Consider the following 24,906-nt stretch of genomic DNA (forward strand, 5'->3'; position numbering starts at 1 on the left):
AATTTGCCTGGCCCATGGTGTCCATATATTTTGTCAAACATTATCCTGGATGTTTCTGTTAAGGTGCTTTTGAGATAAGATTAACGTTTAAATTGGTAAATTTTAAATATGCAGTTTACCCTACATAATCTCATACAATCAGTTGAAGACCTTAGTAGAACAAAGACCGATCTAGAATTCTACCAGAGCAAGAAGGAATTCAACCAGTAGACTGCCTTTGGACTTTAACTGTGACTAATACCTGAGTCTTCAGCCTTCTGGCCTACTCTTACCAGATTTTGGATGAGCCAAGCCTCCATAGTCATGGGAGCCAATTTCTTAAAGTAAAAAAAAAAAAAATCTCTTTCTCTCTCTCTGTATAAACACACACACACACACACACACACACATATGTATATACAGGTACACATACATACAGATCTGTGTATAAAAACACATACATATACATCATATTGGTTCTCTCTCTCTGAAGAACCTTAACGAATACACCAGGTTATTTTCCAAGAAGAAGAAAGCGTGTAAGAGATAGGTGTCAAGTATCTATTATGGAAAAAACTCAATAGAAGTACCAAAGGTCCAGTTGAAGTTTAACAAATTTATCTTATATTTACCTAAGATGCCTTTTTCCTAGTGGTGACATTCTGGGAATTTAGGAGAAAAATGTTATTAAAAAATGTTACTTAATTTCTCACTTATTTCGAATAGAAAACAATGTAAAATAAGTCTCTATAATATTAGTGAAAATTTTTTCTTTAGCAGTGTATTAAAAGATATGAAAAAACAAATGTCAGAACTATTAACATTTCATCCTCTTCATGATCACAAAACTGGTGACAAAAAAATATCACAAGCATCTGACTGAATTGGGTCATTAGTCTAGTAACAACTGTAAAATTGGTGTGAGTGTGAAAACTTGGGCCAACTGAGGGAAAAAAAAAATCTCTGTCATCAGCTTCCTGTAAGAGCGATTTTGACTGCTCATCAAATACAAAAAGATGTTTTAGGTGATTTATTGCCTGTCATAACAGATTCAGGCTCGAACCCTAGGTATACCTTACTCAGTGTCAATCTGATCTATAAAAAGATAAGTGGCACTCCTGAAGTTTCATGGACACAGAGAAAATCAGGAAAGAAGTTAAATGTAAACACTGCAAAATCCATTTCTTATTTGTCCAGTGTCTACTGTTACAGCATGTTTGAACAGAAGTTCAAAAGGTAGTGTGGCCCAACGAGAGAGCATTTAGATGAAATTACTCCCATAGACAGAGTAATTACAAAGTCCTCATTGACAGATTTGGAGCATGTCAATCTTCAAACTCTCAGATACTTCATTTTGAAGTCTGCAAAAGTCTCAATTGCAATTTACTCTTCTTCACCCCATGGGGTTTTACTAAAAATGTGATGAGGAGTTCAAGTAAATTTAATAGTAGTTATTGATGCCTATAGTGTCCACACAGAAATAATCATCACTATGTTTTCCACTAATTAGGAACCAATAGTGTTCCTGTTATAGTTACCCACACCATCCCTTCCCTTTTTAATGGATGTGGCCTTTTGAGGGAGCAAGGTATTCTTACGTGAAAATATAATACAGAAAGAAGTGGAAGCCATTTGTCTGGCAGATCTTAGGAAGTTTTACTGATGCATGACCTTGCTTTGTAAGGAGAGATTTCACTGCTTAAGAGTTAACGTTGAAATAGCAAAATACTACAACCAGTATCCCACAGTTCCTGTCTCTTCTCATCATCCCATATAATACAAAAGATTAAAACATGTTTAAACCTAACTTGTCCCATTGCCTTCCTTTATCTTTGCAAGAATTATTCCTTTACCAAAAATTTGAGGACTATAATATAGAGAAGCAACCTCTTATTACAAGAGTTTTTACTTGTGTAGGCATGAAGAAGAAAATACAGCAGTGGTGTTCTAAGGGAAATATTTTTAGAAAAACAGAAAGAATCGAGGAATGTCCAGATAAATTATGCCAATAGTAGTTATTCCCTTTTGTTATCCTTTGAGGAGCCTTGGGAAAATTGGGAAAGGGCAGTTAGTCAATTTTGATTCAAAACATATTTCTTTAATACCCTTTAAAATGTACTAAAAAATATGGAGAAAACTGTAAAAAGTAAAAATCTGTTTCAATTCCAACCTTTAAATTTTAATCCTACAAAGAATTTTAGCTCTTTCAATACTCTAGAACCAGAGGCTATCACAAGTAACAACGTTAATATATACACTTCAATTTTTTGTGAACTCACAGAGGCATATTTCTATTCATAACATATTTGCACTTGCCAAGCTTCCATCAAAATGCAGTCTGTTTCTCTATTCACGTGAATCAGGAGACCCTGTAACTTCTTTGATTAATAGATGTTAAACGAAATAATGCTATGCTGGTTACAGGTCCACCCCTTAATTATACTGACAACTTCTACTTCCTCTTTCTTAGAACATGCTTTGGAAGCTCCCTCTCTGTACTCAGTTTTTATGTTGTATGAAGCCTATACATATAGCAATGTCTTGTGTAGCAATCTCTTCAACAGCTCCAGCTAAGCTCCCCTTCAGTGGTAGCATCAATTGCCATCTACGGGATGCCTATCCAGGTGTCCTCCAATTCCTGCTATCACTTCTATCAGTGAAAAAACATGCTTAAGAAAACTCAAGAAAGAATGGCTCAGTTTAGCCAAGTCAACCTACAGAACCATGAAATAAATATATATATATTTTGAATTAAGACACTCAGTTGGGGGTGGGTTGTTATACAGTAATAGATAATTGAAACAGCCTTTTCATATTTTGAATTTTCTACTAGTGGAATTACAATGAACGTGGTAAGAAGATATTTCAGTGTCATTTGCAATAACATATTTCTCTCCTAACAGTACATAAATTAATGGTTCGATTTATAATCAGTACATCTAATAATTAATGGTATCTCAGATTCAATAAAATATAATTCTTCATGATGCTGTGAATGAAAGCCTAACAGTTGTGATGATTGAGATGTGTTGGGGTATGTGTGGAGTTATTGGTATGCAGATTATGCAGACCATAAACAGCTAGGGTTACAGGACCGGAGATAAGAAGTGACAAAAAGGAGGGTACAGAACAGGTTGAGTAGGAGCACAAAAATAACCATCTACATCACAATATCTAGTGGAGCTTAAAAGTCAAGCTGTTTGCAAGGAGGTGTCAGAAAATTGATCTGGAAGTAGAAATTTTATATTTCAGGATAATAGCTATATTAAAGTGCAGACCTCTAAGTACTAATAATGAACTTAATAAATTGTGAGAAATTGGGCAAGGCATTTTATCTTCCCCCATTTCAGTTGCTTTATCTAAAAAATGAAGAAAATTATATTTTTCTGCAGGATTATTGTAATGATATTATAAAATAACGCTTATGAAAAAAATTAAACTGTAAATTGATAATACAAGTATTTTATTAATATTGTTAAAGTGAAGTGATGGCTTATAATGAATCATATACCCGATTTGGAGCCAAAATTTATCCCAGGATTCTATCTTTATCTTATTTTAAAATATTGAGCCTATAAAGCATATGATCGTATTTAGATCACAGGGATGCAAAAATTTCTAACAAATATAAACATATCAGATACAGCAACATACAAAAAGTATAATACCTCATCATAAAGTGGAATTTATCCCAGGAATATATGGTTTGAAAACAATTTAAAAATTAAACATTATAATTCACCATACTCATTGACTGAAAAGGACAAATCATATGATTATCTCAGTGCAGAATTAAATATTTTACAAAAATTAACATCCATTTATGATAACCACAATAAGGAAAGAAAAACTTTTAAAAAACAATGAATAGAAGAAAACATCCAAAAAATGATCAATTGTATCTACAAAAAATCCTATAACTAACATCATAATTAATTTTCAAAGATGGAATGTTTTGCCCCTAATATCAGGGACAAGACAATGATTTCTTCTCTCACCACTCATATTCAAGATGTGCCAGGTATTATAGCAAGTATAGCACAGAGAGTAAAGACATACGATTGGAAAGGAAGTCATAATTTTTTTTTTTTTTTTTTTTTTTTACCAGATGACATGATATAACATACCAGAAATTCCAAAGAACCACAAAAATTATAAATATTAATTAAAAATTTGGCTGGGAGTGGTGGCTCACACCTGTAGTCCCAACACATTGGGAGGCCGAGGTGGGCAGATCACTTGAGGTAAGGAGTTCGAGACCAGCCCTGCCAACATGGTGAAATCCTGTCTCTACTAAAAATACAAAAATTAGCCAGGCATGGTGGTAGGTGCCTGTAATCCCAGCTACTTGGGAGGCTGAGGCGAGAGAATTGCTTGAACCCAAGAGGCAGAGATTTCAGTGAGCCAACATTACGCTACTGCAGTTCCACCTGGGCAAGAGTGAGACTCCATCTTAAAAAAAAAAAAAAAAGAATACAAAGTCAACATACAAAAATTACTTGGATAATAAAAATGTCATTTGCAAAATAGTATTAAAATGCATAAAATCCTTATGGATAAATCTAACAAAATATGTACAGAAACATGTACAAAATTTTTGTGCTGAAAACTATAAGACATTGAAAGGAGAAATCAAAAACAAAAATTTTTGGTTTTTTTGTTTGTTTATAGTGATGATGAACAATGCACCATGTTCACAAATTGAAAGTCTCAATGTAGGTGATATATCAATTTCCACAAAATCTATCTATAGATACAACATAATTTTAATCAAAACTAGACTTTTTAGAAAATGGCAATTTAAAAACTTATGTGGGAAAATGAAGGACCTCAAATAGTCAAAAAAATTTCAAAATATGAATAAATTTGGAGAACATATATGACTTCATGGCATCATTTGAAAAGAGCAATGAAAGCAGTGTGGCATGGGCATAGTATATAGATTTCAATGGAACAGAACAGATTGTCTAGTTGTAAAGATCTCATATACTTCTGGTTGGAATGGAAAGTCACGCAGCCAGTTTTGAAAACAGGTTAGTAGTTTAACCAGTTTAATCAAATACTTAACATATGGCCCAGCAATCCCAATCTTGTTTTATCCAAGAGTAATAAAAATTTGTGTCCACACAAAGACCTGCACCTCAATGTTTATAGTAATTTTATTCATAATAGTCAGAAGATAACAGCCCCATATACATCAACCAGTAAAAAACAATTTTTCAACATCATAAGGAATTGCTGATACATGACATAACATAAATGGATCTTGAAAATATATTATGTGGAAAAGCTAGGTTTGAATGGATTAATGTATAATTATTATACGATTCAATTATACGGCATTCTGGAAAAGACAAACTATAATGAAAGTAGCAGCCATTCCTAAAGGTTAGTGGGGTGATGGAGGGTACTCACTACAAAGGGATGTGAGGAAACGTCCAGCAGTAATAAAAATAATCTTGTTTATAGTGATGATTACATGGCTGTGAATGTTTTTAAAAATTCAGCAAATCACATAATTTTAAAACATAACTTTTTTTCTATGTAAGTAATCTGTATTTATTTATTTATTTATTTATTTATTTATTTATTTTTGAGGAGTTTCGCTCTTGTTGCTCAGGCTGGAGTGCAATGGTGCAATCTTGGCTCACCGCAACCTTCGCCTCCTGGGTTCAAGTGATTCTCCTGCCTCAGCCTCCTGAGTAGCTGGGATTACAGGCATGTGCCACCATTCCTGGCTAATTTTTGTATTTTTAGTAGAGATGGGGTTTCTCCATGTTGGTCAGGCTGGTCTCGAACTCCCGACCTCAGGTGATTTGCCTACCTTGGCCTCCCAATAATCTGTACTTCAAAAAGTAAACTATGTCATTTATCACAATAATAGAAAAAAGAGAAAAACATTCAAGTCAATAGAAGCAGAAAGGTATTTTGATAAAATGGGTAACAACTGCATTCATTTTAAGAAAAGAAACCCAAAACCTCTTAAAAAACTAGAATGAGAAGGGAATGTCTCCAATCTGATGAAGACTGTCTAATCAAATTGAAGAACATAATTAATGGTGATACAGTAAAACTTTTCCCCTGGGAAGGAGACCCATTTTGAATGCTTATAGGTTGCATTCTACATAGTCTTTGCCAGCACATTAAATAAAAAGAAATATAAAAATTGTATGAGAAGTAGTGTAAATGTCATTATTCATAGAAAAACTATTATTTAGAAAACTACAAAAAAGTACACATATAAACAATTATAATAACTGAATTTACCCATATCAGTGGACATAAGATCAATATTAAAATAATTTGTTGACAGAAAAGAGAAAAACAAACTGTCATTGTCTATTCAGGCTGCTATAACTAAATACTTGAGACTGGGTAATTTATTTAAAAAGTTAGAAATTTATTTCTCACAGTTCTGGAGACTGGGAAGTCTAAGGAGAAGGCACTAGCAAACTTGGTGTCTGGTGAGGGCCTGTTCCTTTGTCCTCACATGGTGAAGGAGCAAGATTGCTCTCATTTACAAGGATATATATATTTTTTTAAAAAAATAAAGGCACTAGGGAGGCTGAGGCAGGAGAATGGTGTGAACCTGAGAGGCAGAGCTTGCAGTGAGCCAAGATCACGCCACTGCACTCCAGCCTGGGGGACAGAGCGAGACTCCGTCTGAAAAAAAAAAAAGAAAAAGAAAAAGTAAAAAAAAAAAAATAAAGGCACTAATCCCATTCATGAAGACAGAGACCTAATGATTTAATCACTCCCCAAAGGACCCTACTCTTAATACTATTGCATTGGTGATTACGTTTCCACATACTAATTTTAGGGGGACACGCACCTTAAGACTATAGAGCAAACTATTTTTAATAATACACTTACATTAGTGTAAAAAGGCAACATACACTTCAAGAATAAATCAAAGCTCCATATACACAAAACTACAACATATGATTGAGATAACTAAGATTAAGTATTTCAATGAATATGTTCTGTGTATAGATAGAAACACTTAGAATTGTAAATTTATCAATTTACAAATGTTCTCTAGATTTGAAATAATCCCCAGGAAAGCATCCCAGCTGCTTTTCTTATAGAAAATGTCAAAATTATTTCAAAATTTATATGAGAATATAAAGCCCAAAGAACAGCCAGGACAGACGTGAAGAAAAAAATTTTAATTCTTGTTGGTACCTAAACTTACTAAAAAGACACTTTATTTACTAACTTACTAAAAAGACACTTTAATTATGACAGTGTGACATTGGTGCAAGAAAAGCTAAATAGATCCCTAGCACTTACTAAAAAGTCCAGAAAAAGATTCACCGGGATGGTCACTTGATATTTGATAAAGATACACTGCAAATGATTAAAAGAGGACACTTTAAATGAATTAAATGGGTCCAACTATATAACTATATGAGAGAAAATAGACTTTGATTCCTACTTTACTACAATTCCAAGTGGATTTTAAATTTCAAAGTGAAACGTAAAACAACAAAGCTTCTAGATGATGATATAGGAGAATATTAGTATGGTCTTGAGTTAAGCAACAATCTATTAAAGGGTCACAAAATGTACTACTAATAAAGAAAATGAACAATATATTGTAATACATTAAATTTAAAGTTATCTGGTCAACAAATTATTCCTATGAGAGTAAAAAGGACAAGTAGAAGGATAGGAGACTATATTTCTTACACATGTATCTGACAAATAACACATTTAAGATATACAAAGAATAGCTACAAACCAAATAAGGAAAAAAAAGGAAATGATTTGACTATCTACTTTTTAAGAGAAGATATCATAATTATCAAGAAACATAAAATAGTGCTCAATTTCATCCATCAGAAGGAAGCAAATTAAAATCACAATGAGATACCACTATATACCCACCAGCATGGCTTAAATTAATAATGTTAATAATTCCAGTGTAAGTCAAAATGTAAAGCTATTGGGAGTCTCATATTCTGCTGGTAGAAGTAATAAGTGGGTGGTATTGCCTAGGTTTTCTTCTAGGGTTTTTATGGTTTTAGGTCTAACATTTAAGTCTTTAATCCATCTTGAATTAATTTTTGTATAAGGTGTAAGGAAGGGATCCAGTTTTAGCTTTCTACATATGGCTAGCCAGTCTTCCCAGCACCATTTATTAAATCGGGAATCCTTTCCCCATTTCTTGTTTTTGTCAGGTTTGTCAAAGATCAGATGGTTGTACATATGCGGCATTATTCAGGACATAGGCATGGGCAAGGACTTCATGTCTAAAACACGAAAAGCAATGGCAACAAAAGCCAAAATTGACAAATGGGATCTAATTAAACTAAAGAGCTTCTACACAGCAAAAGAAACTACCATCAGAGTGAACAGGCAACCTACAAAATGGGAGAAAAATTTTGCGATCTACTCATCTGACAAAGGGCTAATATCCAAAATCTACAATGAACTCAAATTTACAAGAAAAAAACAACTCCATCAACAAGTAGGCAAAGGATATGAACAGATACTTCTCAAAAGAAGACATTTATGCAGCCAACAGACACATGAAAAGATGTTCATCACTGGCCATCAGAGAAATGCAAATCAAAACCACAATGAGATACCATCTCACACCAGTTAGAATGGCCATCATTAAAAAGTCAGGAAACAACAGGTGCTGGAGAGGATGTGGAGAAATAGGAACACTTTTACACTGTTGGTGGGACTGTAAACTAGTTCAACCATTGTGGAAGTCAGTGCAGCGTTTCCTCAGGGATCTAGCACTAGAAATACCATTTGACCCAGCCATCCCATTACTGGGTATATACCCAAAGGAATATAAATCATGCTGCTATAAAGACACATGCACATATATGTTTATTGTGGCACTATTCACAATAGCAAAGACTTGGAACCAACCCAAATGTCCAACAATGATAGACTGGATTAAGAAAATGTGGCACATATACACCATGGAGTACTATGCAGCCATAAAAAAATGATGAGTTCCTATCCTTTGTAGGGGCATGGATGAAGCTGGAAACCATCATTCTCAGCAAACTATCACAAGGTCAAAAAACCAAACACTGCATGTTCTCATTCATAGGTGGGAATTGAACAATGAGAACACATGGACACAGGAAAGGGAACATCACACACCGGGGCCTGTTGTGGGGTAGGGGGAGCGGGGAGGGATAGCATTAGGAGATATACCTAATGTTAAATGACGAGTTAATGGGTGAAGCACACCAACATGGCACATGTGTACATATGTAACTAACTGTGCACTGTGCACATGTACCCTAAAACTTAAAGTATAATTAAAAAAAAAAAAGAAGTAGTAAGTGGGACTGAAACATACGTAAACAGTATGCTGCAGCAATGTAAATCCCAGGTATATTCCCAACAGAAATGTGCCCCTTTTGTTCACAAAAATCATGTTTATCACAGCACTATTCACAGTGGTAAAAAACTAGAAAAGGTTCACCTCCTCAAATGAACATGAACATAAAAACCGCAAGAGCAGAATGAAGAAACTGTGTGTATGTGTGTCTTTGATTACTATACATCATGAAAATGAATGAACTAGAGCTACCACATCAAAAACTGCCCAAATGAATTGATGGTGTTTGGATAGTGGTTACCTGTTCTAAGGATAGTAATAAATGACTAGTAAGAGGCATAGAAGGAGATTTTGGGTGTTGCACTGTTCTCAATCTCGCTTTCTCTTTTTTTCCCTTTCTCCCTCCCCATCTGTATTAGTCAGGGTTCTCTTAGAAGGACAGAACTAATAGGATGGATGGATAGATGGATGGATGGATGAATGGAAGGAAGGGAGGCAGGGAGGGAGGGAGGCAGGGAGGGAGGGAGGCAGGGAGGGAGGGAGGGAGGAAGGAAGGAAGGAAGGGAAGAAGGAAGGAAGGAAAGAAGGAAGAAAGGAAGGAAAAGAAAGAAAGAAAGGAAGGAAAAGAAATAAAGAAAAAAGAAAGAAGAAAGAAAGAAAGAAAGAAAGAAAGAAAGAAAGAAAGAAAGAAAGAAAGAAAGAAAGAGAAAGAAAGAAAGAAAGAAAGAAAGGAAGGAAAGAAAGGAAAGAAAGAATTTATTAAGTACTAACTTACGCAATCACAAGGTCCTACAATAGGCTGTCTGCAAGCTGATGAATAAGGAGAGGCAGTCAGAGTCCCAAAACGGAAGAACTTGGAGTGCAATGTTAGAGGGCAGGAAGCATCCAGCACAGGAGAAAGAGGTAGGCTGGGAGGCTAGGCCCGTTGTCTTGTAGCTTCACGTTTTTATGCCTGCTTTATAGTCACTGGGAGCTGATTAGATGGTGCCCACCTGAAAAGGGTGAGTCTGCCTTCCCCAGTCCACTGACTCAAATGTTAATCTCCTTTGGCAACACCCTCACAGACACACCCAGGATCCATATTGCATCCTTCAATCCAATCAAGTTGACACTTGGTATTAAACATCACACTGTCCCCCTCTCCTCCTTCCCCTCTCTCTTTTACCAGTGGTACACTGAGTTTTCCTTAAAAAAAAAAATAATTTCAACTTTTATTTTGGATACAAGGCAAATATATATATATATATATATATACACACACACACACAGATATATATACACCTATATATACACATATATACATATATATACACACATATGTATGCAGGTTTGTTACATGGGAATATGATATAATGCTGAGGTTTGTGGTACAGATCTTATCACCCAAGTAGTGAGTATAGTACCCAATAGGTAGTCTTTCAATCTATGCTCCACTCTTCTGCTTCCCCCCAGTAGGCCTGTAGTGTCTATTGTTCTCATCTTTATGTCCATGTATACTCAATGTTTAGCTCCCATGTAAAAGTGATAACATACAGTGCTTGGTTTTCTGTTTTTACATTAATTTGTTTCGGATTATGGCCTCCAGCTACATCCATGTTGCTGCAAAGGACATGATTTTATTCCTTTTTATGGCTATGTAGTATATACCACATTTCTTTATCCAGTCCACCACTGATAGGCACCTAGGTGGTTGGTTCCATGTTTTTGCTACTGTGAATAGTGCTGCAATAAACATACAAGTGTCTTTTTGGTAGAACAATTTGTTTTCTTTGGGGTATATACCTAGTAATGGGATTGCTAGGTCGAATGGTAGCTCTGTTTAAAGTTCTTTGAGAAATCTCCAAACTGGCAGTCAGCTGGGGCTAGAGTGTCTCAGAAAGACGTGAAGAGCCCTGGGGGATGGGCACTATAGCTACGCTCCATCAGAGGTGCTCCACGCCAAAAAAATTTAAAAAGCCCCTGGACTCCAGAGCAGCTGAAGCCCTGATTCTGACTATTCCCCAGTTAGTTTAGCCATTAATTCCACTGCCAGCTCAAATGTCCATGGGTCCATGGGAGACACAGGGTCTCCTTAAAGCTAGGATCCTAGAGGGTCATGATAAAATTAGTCTATCAGTCCCTTCACTCACCACTTCCTTAGAAGCCATTCTGGTATCCTATGCAGTGTTCCCAACTTCCACGCTCTTCAGCCTCAGAGTCTGCACCTCTTTATCCACTCTTGGTGTTTTCTCTTTGAGGTCTGCTCAAAGTATGTTGGTTTACTTGATATTTTGGTCTATCTCAGTGGGAGTGGCACTTCATTGCTATGTCTAGTTGGCCATCTTGTCCCTATAGCCATGTCCTTTTTTGGAAAACTCATCTATCCACTTATAATTTGTTCACTTATATCCGTATGTGCTACATTTTGATTAAAAGTTAATTATAAAAATAACTTGATGACATTACTTTCCTGACCTCATCTCCTTCTCCTCTCTCCCTCTACAGGTCCACCCAAATTATATAAGGCTCCTTGCTCTTCCTCAGACATACAAGTCTCAAACCCTTTGCAAGTGCTATTCCTCTGCATAGTGATCCTGTGCGCGCTCTCTCTCCCTTTCTCAAATATCCCTGTCACTGCCTAATTCTCCTAAATAATACATTAACTCTTTTCCTATCCTCTTCTTTCTAAATTTTCTGTTTCTGTTATTCTGCTTTTATCTCCATAGTATTTAATCCTCATCTGATGTTTAGTTACTACACTCACTTGTTTGTTGACTGTCTCTCTCTGCTAGAATCTAAACTGAATTGTATTTATTTATGTATCCCAAGAACCTAGAAAACTGCCTGCTTGTAGTAGATGGATGCTAAATATTACTTGAAATGATAAATTAATCTCTTATTCCCAACACCAAGTTTTGAAAATGCTCATTTTATATATTTGCTTCAAATCCTATTTTATAATAGGAAGTATTTATGGATAAAGTTTAAGTGCCTTTGCCTCCATTTCCAGTCTTATTGTGAAATCCTTCTCTGGGGCAAAATTGCCATGAATTTTATTCTTATCTTTCAGTCATTTTATTTTACATTTGCTGCTGTGTACCTGTAAATTATATACAATATCTTAAGCTTTTTAAAGCTAAATAAATAACATACTATATGTATCCCTCTGAAACTTGCTTATTTCACAGTGCACTTTCAAGATCCCGTAGCGTTTCAGGACCTAGTCCATTCTTCTTACGAACTGAGTTATATTTTATAATTATACTCCAACCTAGTACCCATCTTTTTATGGTTGCTATTTTATTTTTAATTACAATTTTTACATCTGCAACAAACAATATTGTAGTAAAGAAGCTTGTACGTGCCTTTAGGTAGAAATACAAAGTTTCTCTAAAGCAGTGATTCCTAAAAGTGTGGTCACCAGAATTGCCTCATCATCGTGTCTCAGGAAATCATCAAAAATTTAAAATAAGTTTCATCTCTTATTTTCCTAGAACATATTTCTAAAAATGACTAATACCTTTACAGAGACTTTAACAGTATTTGTTTGACATACTAATTGTCATACTAATTGACAGATTGTTTTCAATAACTTCAGACAAATTATATCTTTCCCAAGGCAGTATTTAAGACAGCTTGTTTCACACCGTCTCATAAACATCTTTTTTAAAAGTATTATTTATCTTTTCTAAAAAATATTTTTGATACGTAAAAAATTATAATGAAGATATATAATAATTTTGAGATTATTAGTTAGGTTGAAAATGTGATTTTGTCTTTTAGTGAATTAACTTTGTATTTCCTTTATTTCTTCTTTTCTTTTTTGTGGAATTATATATTTATATCCTCTGATCCCATTGCTTTAGAGAAATTAATATTTTTAATAGTAATTAATTGTATATATCAATTTACTTACTTTGCTTTTATTAACACAAGGTTATTTTCTAAACTAGGGCCAATAAAATTCACATATACTTGCTTTTGACTTTTTGTTATTTGAATTAACAAATAATAAATAACGAATAACAAATTATAAATAACAAATAACAAAAAGCCAAAAGCAAGTTAACAATATACAAATAACAAATAAGAAAAAGTCAAAAGCAAGTATAACAAACAACAAATAAGAAATAACAAATAACAAAAAGTCAAATAACAAATAACAAAAAGTTAACAAATAACAAAAAGTCAAAAGCAAGTATAACAAACAACAAATAATAACAAAAAGTCAAATAACAAATAACAAAAAGTTAACAAATAACAAAAAGTCAAAAGCAAGTATATGTGAATTTTATTGGCCCTAGTTTAGAAAATAACCCTGTATTAATAAAAGCAAAGTAAGTAAATTGATATATATAATTACTATTAAAAATATTAATTTCTCTAAAGCAATGGGATCAGATGATATAAATATATAATTCCATAAAAAAGAAAAGAATAAAGGAAATACAAATAGTTAATTCACTAAAAGACAAAATCACATTTTCAACCTAACAATCTCAATTATGTAGCTTCATCATAATTTTTTATGTATCAAAAATATTTTTTAGAAAAGATAAATAATACTTTTTAAAAAGATGTTTTGTTAATCACTCGCCCCTTTCGTTCCTCTCCGAGAGTGCGGCAGACCGCAGCTGCTTCTAATTGGACATCTTGGCCCCTCCCCTCCCCTACAACATCTTTATGAAATTTGTTTCCTTCCTATAAAGAAGAATTATAAGAATCCAAACAGATAAAATAAGTTATCTGTAAATAAAAATGAGATTGGCCTCATATTTCCCTGTAGAACCAAATGTCTGAAGTCAGTGGATATTGCTCTTCAGATTTTGATGGAGAAAGCTTCTGACCTAAGAGTTTCTGTCCAAATAGATTATTGTTTATATCAGCTAGGGTTTACAGTTTGTCACATCTTTACTTTTTTTTTTTTTAATGTTGGAAATTTCTTCAGGAATTTGGTGATGTTTGCTCATACTTAAACTTGAATCACTATAAAGTTTACTGGTAAATGTGGACACCTGGAAGAGTCTTGTAGACTGTAATCTACAAGCTTAATCATGGAGAGATCTGAAGAAGTGATTTCACTGGGAACCCCCACTCGTAATTTGTATAGTTACTTGTTTTCTAGGGCTGGTCAGACTTCTCAGAAAAAAAACTTCCAATCTCTTCCCTAACAGGAAAATAAATAAATATATAAATAACAGTTTCCAGAAATCCAGGAACTAAGTTGGGGATGAGGATTGAGGTTTGGCAGCTCAAGTGTCAATGGAGCATTTTCCAGTTCCACTGTTTTCAAAGCCTTACACTGTGTCTTGTGTCTTTCAATGTAGAAACTGCAGAGGTCCTCCTTACAGAATATGTCTATGCTTCTGACGGCAATTTATTGCAATGGAGACAACCTCTACCTTTGCAGAAACTGGGATGTTTGATCCGACAGCAAACTGCATCTTAAAAAGACTTTAAAATAAGCACATTGTTTTTGGTTTTCCCTCCACACCGATTCCAGAGGTACATTGTTCAATTCCTGAGCCTTTCAGAATTTCTGCAGTGCACGTTACATAACTTTGTTGCTGTCCACTCTTTCAGTGTAGGATTCAGCTTGATCAGGACTGCTACCATTACTATTCACTCTTTGCATCCCACCTTCCCAGACGGGTATGATCGCCTCTTCTTTTAGGCATATCCTTGTGAGTTTATTCATTTAAGAATCACCTTTGTCATGTGTTTTTGTTTAACTTTAGCAGAAAGTAACATTAAGTGGTTTAACCAAAATCTACTAATGAATTTTTCAATTTTATATCATAACTAGAAGAGTAACAGATGAATCTTAGTTGGTCATGTGGGTTTTTAATTTCTTTGCTAGTTTTGTTTGCTAAAATTTTATTGAGATTTTTGCATCATGTCCATTAGTGATAGTACCCTATGGTTTTCTTTTATCTTGTTGTCTTGATTTGGTTTTGCAATAAAGTAAACTGGATTCATATAATTAGTTACAGAGATGTCTTCCGTTTTTATTGTCCATAGCAGATTAATTTAGAGGATATGTGTTCCTAGGTATTTTGACAAAACACAATTGTAAAACCATCAGGAAATGTTACTTTTTCAAATAGACATTTTAATACTGATTAAATTTCTTTAGTAATTTGGGTTTACTTAGATTTTCTATTTCTTATAAGTCAACATTGTGAATTGTATTTTCCCTTAAATATACATTTTATCCCAGATTTATAATTTTATCCATAAAATTTTTGGTAGAATTATGATTTTATTTAATGACCACTGCATCTATAGTTATAATGCTTTTATAAGTTAAGAGTTAATTTGTGCTTTCTCTTGGTTTTCTTGATTAAATTTCTCAGAAACCTATCTATTAGTTCTCAAAAATATATTCTCTTTAAGATATTTTAAAAATTACTAATCTTACACTTATTTATTTTGTTCTATTTTTTCTTTTTTCTCTAACATTTTGTATTTAACATTTAAATAAAATGTTAAATTTTATTTAAAACAAAAAAATAAATTTTACAGTTTCACCTCTATTGTAATATATGTTATTTGAGCTATGAGTTCCTATCAAAAAGCCATTTTTTTCCTGCATCTTCCAAGTTCTGTTATATAAAGTTTATATTTTTCAATTATAAATATATGGTCATTTACATTAGGTATATCTCCTAATGCTATCCCTCCCTGCTCCCCCCACCCCACAACAGGCCCTGGTGTGTGATGTTCCCCTTCCTGTGTCCAAGTGTTCTCATTGTTCAATTCCCACCTATGAGTGAAAACATGCAGCATTTGGTTTTTTGTCCTTGCGATAGTTTGCTGAGAATGATGGTTTCCAGCTTCATCCATGTCCCTACAAAGGACATGAAATCATCCTTTTTTATGGCTGCATAGTATTCCATAGTGTATATGTGCCACATTTTCTTAATCCAGTCTATCATTGATAGACATTTGGGTTGGTTCCAAGTCTTACATATGTAACAAAACTGCACGTTGTGAACATGTACCCTAGAACTTAAAATATAATAAAATACATAAATAAATAAATATAAGGTGAGATATATTTTTACTACTTCTATAATTTATACATTTACAAATATGTCATTTGTGGTTTTTGGCTTTTTGTAATTAATTTATACTTTTATTACAATATGGCCAGAAAACACATCTGGATAATTTTACTTATTCAGTATTTTTTAATATTTAGTTTTTGGCTAGGTTGATGGCTGTTTATTAAAATTTTTCATATTTTACTAAACAAAATTTGGTGCATCACTGACTGAGAGATTCATTAAAATTTTGTGTTACAGTTAAGGATACTTCTATATCAATTTTCAATTTTGTAGCTTTATTGATAGGAACAAAAATATTTAGGGAATTGTATATTTCTGGTACAAAATTGTAAAATACTTAGAATTAAACAACAGAAACACTATAATTAAAATTTTGTATAAAAATAAAATGCTACTGAATCTTAATAGCCTTTAATTTGTATGGTAGAGAATTATTGCTATTCTTGTCAAGAAATGATCTTTAATAATATTTTTGGCTTAAAGACTATTTTATGTGATAATCAAAGTTATAACAGCTTTAGCTCAGCTAATAATTTCCTGGTTTTCTTTTTCTATCCCTATACTTTTAACCTTTTGGTATATTCACATTTGTATTCTAGATTGGGGCAATAAATAGGTATACGCAAATTTAGAAAATGTTTAGCTATTTGGTAAATGAATTGGTTCTTCCATCTGTAATAACAGCTTTTTTTAATCCTTAATAACAATTTTAGCTTAAAGTCATTTTCTGTGTTATATATAGTATTCTAGTTTCACATCATTTTTAAACCACTGCAATTATTTGTCATCACTCTTGTTTTTATGGTCAGTATATTTCTCACATTTTTATCTAGTTATTTTTAAAATTTATACAAGAAAATTTAATATAAATGTGAAGTTTTCTATTAGGTTTCCATGGACATGAACATCAAATTAAAAATAGGAAAAAACAGATCAATGCTGGAAACTACAAAGAGAACCATTCCAGTTCTTTCAAGTAATTTTAAATAGATAAACCATAGAACTGAAGAAGGCCTAGTGGACACACTCACCATTTTCCTGCCAGTGAAACTATAAATTGCTTTTTAAATAGTTTTTTGAGATACTGATATAAAATAAAAACTGCACATGTTTAATGTATACAATTTTAAGATGATAGATATTCATATATACTCAGGACACCATCACCACAATGGAGGTAAAAAAAAAAAAAATCCATCACTTTCAGAAGTTTCTTGATGTCCCTTTGTGTGTATGTGTGTGTTTGTTTTGTTATTGTGGTAGAAATTCTTAATCTAAGATCTGCTCTCTTAATGTATGTTTAACTGTATAATACTGTATTATTAACTATTGGAACTATGTTGTATAGCAGATCTTTAAAACTGTTTCATATTGCATAACTGAAACATTGAGAATATAGATACTGCCATTATGAAAAACAGTATGGAGGTTCCTCAAAAAGTTAAAATAGAACTACCATACAATCTAGCAATCCTACTACTAACTACTACTACTAACAATCCTATATATACAAAGGAAATGAAATTTGTATCTTAAAGACATACATGTACTCCCATGTTTATTGCAGCACTATCCATAATAGCTAAGATATAAAATCAACCGATGTGTCCATTGACATGTATGGATAAAGAAAATGTGGTATATATACACAGTGGCATACCATTGAGTCTTAAAAATGAAACAAATCCTGCCAATTGCAACAACATGGATGAACTTGAAAAACATTATGCTAAATGAAATGAACCAGCCAATAGCCGCTGAAAGAAAAATGTTGCATGATTCCACTTATAAGGTACCTAAAATATTCAAACCCTCACAGAAACAGAAATCAGAGTGATTCGTTGCTAGGAGATGAGGGAAGGGGAAACAGGTTGTTTTTAACTAGTTATTTTTGTTCACTATTGTTCTGAGTTCTTTCCTCCACAATCATATACATGGTTTAGTCATTCTCTCATTGAAAAGCTGTGAATGGTAAACACTCGCAGCCTTTCCCCTCAAAATACCTTTATTTAACTCCATTCTTAAATCATAATACATTAAACTGAAATTCTATGTTTTGATGCTATTTTTTCTTAGTACATTGGATATATTCCTTTATTATATTTTTAATTGTCTAATTTGGGGGTGGGGAGGAATAATCTGTTTTTTCTGTGAGGTTTCTAAGATTTGTGTTTTATTTTGGTTTTACTATAATATTAGTATAATATTTAATTATAATATAATATAGTAATATAGTATATATTATATAGTACTATATTATATTATAGTAATATATTACCGCAATGTTTAGGAGTATATACATCCTGCTAAGTTTAGCAGGATATATATATATATACACATATATATACACATATACACATATATATATATAAGTTTAGCAGGATATATATATACACACATATATATACACATATACACATATATATATACACACATATATATACATACACATATCATTTAGCAGTGTATATATATACTGCTAAAATATTATAATAAAACCATATATATATACACACACACACACATATGTCAACCTCTACCTCCCGAGTAGCTGGGACTACAGGCATGAGCCACCATGCCCAGCTACTTTTTGTATTTTTAGTAGAGACGGGGTTTCACCATGTCTTAAATTGTGAGCTCAGGTTCTATGACTGTATAAAAGTTTCTATCATTTGCAGCTGTAACTTTCCTCTTCTGGTGGATGTTTTTCCCATCTAACTCTTCCTGTAAGGGCAGCCTTTTTACATTGCCAAGTTTATACAAGGTTTTCTATTTCAGTCTCCTTTTCTTACATGCCTAGGACCGAATCTCCTCAATGAGCGTTAACGCCTCATATCCCAACACGAAGAGTCTGTATCTGGATTATTAACCTCCTAGAAACTAAGTGCATCAGATTGAAAGATTAATGCACTGGCTTTAATTTATTTCCAGAACCAAGTTTTTTTTATTTGATTTTAAATAATTAATGTATATTTAAATATTTTTCCAGAAGCTAAATTTATTTTAAATGGTGAGAGTCTGGACCAGTTTTCTCTCTGGATCATGTTTCTATAAATATATATTTATAATCTAGAACAAGAAAGAATCACATGAATTCTGAGGAGTTTGATAACCATAAGCTTATATCTGATAGCTTCTCTTACGCATTCGTAATATAGCTGCTAAAAGAAGATTGTATAACTTTTATAAAGAAAATAAGTCTGCTAGCCAGCTCTTGGATGGAAAAATTCAAAACCATTAAATAACAGCTTTGACAAGGTAGCCTAACTTTGAGGTAGGGCCTAGGCTGTCAAATCAAAGAAAAGCCTCCCTTTGTGTCATTCTGAAGGAGCCCTGATTTCCTTAGTTCACCCTATGTACACTTTAGCCTTTTTTAAAGCTTTGTATTTAATCATTATACCTCAACAAAGTGAAACTGAGTCATACAGTTAGCATAAAAGTATATCTGAACGCTGTGAGTGCTTCATATCTTCCTATTTTATAATAAACTATCATCTCCTGACAGAGGAAAAGATGGGAAGCAGGTTGGTTTTATAGTTATTGGAAGGAATTGAAGTTGTATATAACATGACATAGGTAGGAGTTCCTGCTTCTCTAGATAGATGGACAGTGAATGTAGATGTTGAAACCTGGATTTTTCCCCAGTTTCTCTTTCCCCAGAACTCCATCATAAAATAAATGAGATGTGAGGGCATTTGCCTGCTCTCCAGCTTCTTCTACGCTGACACAAGGCAAAAAGTTCATAATACATCAGAGTTGCTTTCTTATGGTATGAAACACGTTTTGTGTTTCTCAGTGCCATTGATCATATGATATAAATATGTCTTCCTGTACAGTAGCAATTTTCATCTGATGATATAAAAGACTACAAATGTGAGATCCTTAGGGGATTAAGGGATCAAAATGAATTCAGAATTCTAGGCCTGGGAATTTAGTTACAACTATGAAATTCTCAAAGGATCAAGAAAAAGTTTCTTAATCCCTCAGCCTGTTTTCCTAGCATATAAAATAAAAATAATATAGAATCTTAGTAGCACAAGTATAGATTACTAATTAATAAATTGATACAACGGGTGATGGGAAAAGAGTTCATAATTCAAAATTCTGTATATTCTTTTATATTCATTACTTAACTATTTTTAGAATTGTTACTATAAGAAGAAAACTGGATATAGTTTGATTCTATATCTTTAAAATTTAATTGTTTTAATATGTAATAGATGTACTTGTTTTCAGGATACATGTGACATTTTTATAGATTCATATAATGTGTAATGATCGTATCAGGTAAATTGGGATATATGTCACCCCAAACATTTATCTTTATGCTGGGAATATTCAAATTTTTCTCTTCTAGCTATTTTAAAATATATAATAGTTATTGTTAACTCTATTCACCCTACTGAACTATGGAACACTAGATTTTGTTTCTTTTGTTTTTTTTAATCCATTAATCAACCTCTCTTGTTTGAAGATGACAGGATCTTAGATTTAGAAAAACCTAAGGACTCCACTAAAAAACTGTTAGATCTTATAAACTAATTCACTAAAGTGACTAGCAAATCAACACACAACAATCAGTATCATTTATGTATGTCAATGGTGAACATCTGAAAAAGAATCAAGATATCAACTTCATTAACAATAACTACAAAAACATAAAATATTTAGAAACAAATTTAATCTATGAAGTTAAAAGAGCTCTACAAAAAAACTGTAAAACACCAATGAAAGAAATTGAAGAGAACACAAAAAACTGGAAAGATATTCCATGTCATGGATTAGAATAATATTCCAATTAATATTGTTAAAATGTCAATATTACCAATCCCATAAAAATACCAATGGTATTCTTCAAAGAAATAGGATTCCACATCTGTTTGTTTTCCCTGTCCTTCCTAAGTCAAGTAATGGCATGTCCTCCAGAAAGGAGATGTATAAAATATGAAGTGAAGTGTATAGACTATTTGGAGATCTGGGAAGCAGAAGCTTTCTTTTATGAAGACATTATCTAATTCTAACAGTAATTCTATGAGGTGATTTTACTGCCCCTATTTTACTTAAAGAGAAACTGAGGAACAAATGAAGTTGATGGCTTATATAAAACAAAACTTTAGTTTTGTATGATGATCCATTTTGTTTCAAGGGCCATTTTTGTGTGTGTTTGTTTCCTTGATATTTCTATGTATCATGATTGTCCCTAGACAAAAGGCTGTATTTTTGGCCACTGGATAAAAGAGGCATGTTTGACAAAAACGGTAGAGTTTATATGTAAGTGATATGGGGACCACACTATAACAAATGTGCTCTTATAGAATTTCTAGAAGTCTTCATAATATCTTTGTAGCCTTTGCATTATTGACTTTTTTACATATGCAAGATTTATGAAGCTGTAAGCCACATCAATGGCACAAAATTATTAAATTGTATACAGCAGTAAGAGATAAATTTTATAATAAAACTTCTGTAAATTGTTGGCATAGACCTCAAAAGTAAAACACTGAGTGCCAATGGTGAAAAAGATGGGTTTCAGTAATAAGCAAGCACATTATGTCTTTGTTGTAAAAATCTTTCTATCTCCCTTCTTATTTTCACCTAAAATAATCCTATTCATTTGTTCCTATGAACCTAATACCTATACACTGTGAGATATAAACCATACATTCTTTAACTCATCTTAATGTCCCTAAATTATGTTAATTTTTCACAATGCTACTATAGAGGTCATATTTTCTCGTTACTTCTGCCCTCTCTGTTTCAAACATAATCAACTACTTGAAGTCCTAAATGCATTTTGTCGTCTCTATATTTGGCTGCCCGCTTTACCTGGGCAACAGTTTCTGTCCCTTTTATCCTCTCTATTTTCTTATACCAATCTTCTTTCAAGCTCAGTTCAGGCATCATCTCTCTCTAGGAAGCCTTTCATGGCAATCTTGCCTCCCTTGGCCCATTTGCAGATAGTATAGGCTACATGTTTCTCTTGTGGTCCCATCATTTCCTGCACATAAATCTCAATACATAGACCTGAAGATGTAGCCACACTGGTGAGTTCAAACCTTGAATCCATCAGTTGCTAGTTGCATGCCCTCGAGTAAGTCGTTTAAACTTTGTGAACCTCATTTTCTTCATTTGCAAAATTAAAATAACCATTTCATACAGAGCAGTTGTAAAGATGAATAACATTATACGAAAAGCATAGAGTAGGCATTTGTGTTAGATATTATTCCTCTGGCCCCCTGGACCTATTCTTTTCCCTTCTCCACCTTGTTCTGGGCCCCATGAGGATGACTTGTAAGAATTGCATCAATGGGCTTCTTGCTCCTCTGGCTTGAGCTTGGCTTCATCCCCAGAGGTGCATGACTAGAAGATCAGAGGGCAGAAGAAAGTGACTTCTGTGGTCAGGATATTTAGTTCTCAAATCTCTCTTTGCCATGTAGCCAGTGGCTGCCTGCATCCTTCTGTAAGGCCACAGTTCCTGCCAGCTGGCTTAGTCGATACAGTGATCTTCTCTGTGTTCCAGTTCAATTGTTCATTGCCCTTGCCCTTCATTCCCAGTGTACTGAGTGATCACTTGTTTGATTCCTTAAACCCTCCTCCCAAAATTGTAAATAGTCTCTTTGTTAAGCCCTTCTCAATAAAACAGCTTCAGTGTGTCAGCTGTTTCCTGCCAGGGCCCGGACTGATACCACATTCCATATTTTGAACAATATGCACTTAATAAACTGTCCTGAAATTGTCTCTTGATTTCTCTGACTTCCTTATCAGGCTGTGAACCACTCCAGGACAAGGACCACGCTCATTTGTCACTGTTATCATCTGTTGTCGTGCACATGGCTTGGCACAAAAATTAACATTAAATAAATGTTTGATTAAATGAAGGAAGGGAACTAATGCATATTGTTCTGACACCTTAAAAATAGTCACTGCCTCATATTTTATCTGAACTCTGGATGTGGTACTTCATATTGGGTGTCTAAATAAATGTTTTCTATAATGGATGTAAATTTGCTCAGAAATAAGAGTGTCAGATGATGAAAAGGAATGTTTCAGGGCAAATTAATCTTGCAAGCAATCAACGGGCCATCAGGTTAAGTGCCACATAAAATAAGCTTAGGAGGATAGGCAGGGCAGGCTGAACTCTAAGGGAGGCACACAAGTTGGCATCAGGTATGTTAAAAGACAAATTTTAGGCAAATTATACTTAAGAGGTTTACTGAGTAAAGAATGAATTTGTGAATCAGGTAGCCTCCTGAGCCAGAGAAGGCTCAGAGAGACTCCCGTGCAGCCACAGAAAACGGAAAGCGAAGTATGGGAAATAGAAGTGAGATACGGAAACAGCTCAATTGGTTACAGCTTGGCATTTGCCTTATTTGAACACAGTTTGAACAGTTGGCCACCTTTGATTGGCCAAAACATGGTGTTTAGCATAAGAGTAGATTACAGTCTGTTTACACAACCAGTTAGGTTTCAGTTTACCTGTAGGGAGAAACCTTTAGGCTGAACTTAAAATATGTAAGGAGGCAGCTTTAAGCTAAACTTAATTTAACAGGTAAATATCTCTATAAACCCAAACTTAGTTTGGCAATTTATGTAAGTATTTGGAGAAAGGTGAGTGAGAAATAAGCATGATATTGATTATTTAGGTAAACATGCTTTTCAACCGCTGACTTGCATAACAATATTTGGTGCATCTATTTGAAAAGATATCACTTGAAGCTTAATCACTGAGATTAATTATGTTCTTTTCATCATAGGAGATATGTCAATTTTGCTAATTTGGTAGAAATTTTAAACTTTTAAAGTTGAAACTACTTCTTCCGAAATCTGAGTCCCTATCACAATTCACAATTTCTGATTGTCTACTCAAAACCTGTTGTCCTTTGTCTATGCCTAAGCAACTCCTATTGTGCCTGAGTGTCTAATTATCTCTATGATACAGAGATTGTAATGCCCAGAATTAGACCCCGGGGTAAAGAAGAATCTAAACGAGCAAGGCCTTCTCCCTCTGAAGACCCACCTGTCACATGAAGGTCTTCTGCAGAAAAGGAAGGAGGTCAGAGAGTGACCTTCCCAGGTTTTATGGCTTGCTTTAGGGAGGGGAGTTCTGGTTTCTATGACCCACTTCAAGGGAGAAAAGAGGCCAGGGGAAGGGCAGAGAGACCTTCTTGTTTCTTTGACACTCCCAATCTCCTTCAGCTGAAAATACTCAGCACACCAGGAAGTCATCCTTTGGGGGTATCATGTTCTGAGCTCTGAGACAAAAGAATTACTTTACTGACAGTTTGTGTCATTATTTATGTTCAATAAATATTGAAAGCTATGTGCTTTCTTCTAGAGGATCTGCACAGTTTATTGACATTAAAACGAGTGGGTTTTTTAAACTTGTGAAGGTTGCACATTTTAGTTATACGTGTTGGTTCATCAGCTAGTTCTGTTCTGAATTCATCCGAGGTTGTGCTCTCAGCAGCCATTCTTCAACTCTAGAGTTATATTTTCCTGCTAGCCTATTTTCTTCATAACATGTCTTAGATTATTCTTGCTGTTCTTGTAAAGCATATTTTGCTC

This window comes from Symphalangus syndactylus, chromosome 6 (genome assembly GCF_028878055.3).
Source record: "Symphalangus syndactylus isolate Jambi chromosome 6, NHGRI_mSymSyn1-v2.1_pri, whole genome shotgun sequence".
NCBI classification, from domain to species: domain Eukaryota; kingdom Metazoa; phylum Chordata; class Mammalia; order Primates; family Hylobatidae; genus Symphalangus; species Symphalangus syndactylus.